Here is a 1,653-nt window from a genome sequence, read left to right as displayed (position 1 = left end):
TCTTGATGCCATGTTTTTCTTCATAGAACATGTTGCAGACCGCAGGTATTGGGGTGTTGAGAACCAGTGTCATGGACGAAAATCCAGCATGTGGCCGTGCTCCGACTTGCTGGCCAGAGACCCTGCGGGCTCAAGGAAGTAATCTCCGGATGTCCCGGGTTCATTGGCTTTTATGAACTCACTGTGGGGCTAGCTCTGTATAATTCTCTTTAGTCCTATTAATTCATGCTATGCTTCAAACCCCTGTAATTGTAGCTTCTGAGAAAATGGTTTCTTAACATGCCTCTCAATGTCTCCACTCTGTTGGCAATGCTTAAGGTGTTCTGGGAACAAATCACTCTGAGGAACAAACTCTGGCCACGGGGCAAGCTCATCCAAATGTTCTTTGTCAAATTATTTAGTTACGTTTGATATTAACTTAATACATGAGCCCTTGATACCCATGGACAAATATTAAAACAAAAAACTGCTCCTAAAGTCTAGGCTGTAAAAAGTTCCAAAAACAAGTTTCCCCCAAGGAATTCACCCAAAGTGGATTGGTGAAGTCCGGGGTTTTGTCCTAAGAATAATAGGTGTCTGCCTTCTCAATAGCCCCCAGGTGCAAAACCACTAAACTAGGCGTCTTGCTTTCTCTTGCAAATCTCGGCCAGCCAGCCGACACAGCGGGATTCCTTTCAATCCTGTTCCCATTAGAGATTAGGTGCTATAGGTATGTTAATTAGCTTGGAGACCCCGAGTTGCTGACCTGGGATTCGAACCTAAAAAGTGAAAAGTACCATATAAAAATTTGCTTGAATTTCTGGAAAATTAAGGATGTCAGATTATCAAGACAATTTGTGATGTATGTTTTAGAATTTGTACCTGTAAATCCTTGTGTCCTGTGTTGAATGATTAATCACATTTCACTTCTGTACCCCTTCTTAACAAACCCTGCCTTCCTTTGTGTAAAGCTCCTCCCCGAAATAAAACTGGGGCGCAGCCCGAAGCCTGCATGCATTGTGGCTTGCAGTATGGGCAGGCATTGCAGTTGGCAAGGTGTGCAAATGGCATGCATAGTCAAAATGTTTACAACGAAGGATCTGTCTGATGCCAGTTATGCATCCACTCTAGTTCCGGGGTGTCTATGTGTCTTTCTTGTTGTGTCTTTGTGTGTATTCTTTATCTGTCGCTGTCACCGCCATATCTCCCAACTTTGTGAACCAAACTCCCCTTTTGAGGCCGGTCCTCAACAAGAACACAGCTTCACAAATTATTTGCTCAGCTTACAGGTTGAATAAGTATGGTGAAGGAATAAAAACCTTGTTGCACATCTTTTTTAATTTAAGCTTTCAGTATTCCCATGTTCTGTTCTAACAACTGCCTCTTGGTCTAGGTACTGATTCCTCATGAGCACAATTAAGTGTTCCAGAATACTCATACTTCATTTGCAATTTGTTCATAGCTTGTCATGATCCACACAATTGAAAGCCTTCATGTAGTCAATAAAGCACAGGTAAACATCTTTCTGATCTTCTCTTCCTTCAGCCAAGATACATCAGACATCCGCAATGATAACCCTTGTTCCATGGCCTCTTCTGAATCCAGCTTGAACATTTGGAAGTTCTCAGTCAATTTATGATTGTAGCCATTTCTGTATTACCTACAGCAAAACTT

The sequence above is a fragment of the Chrysochloris asiatica genome, unplaced genomic scaffold, assembly GCF_000296735.1.
Source record: "Chrysochloris asiatica unplaced genomic scaffold, ChrAsi1.0 scaffold00196, whole genome shotgun sequence".
Lineage (NCBI taxonomy): Eukaryota > Metazoa > Chordata > Mammalia > Afrosoricida > Chrysochloridae > Chrysochloris > Chrysochloris asiatica.
The sequence above is the reverse complement of the archived record's forward strand: the minus strand, read 5'-3'. Positions refer to the sequence as shown.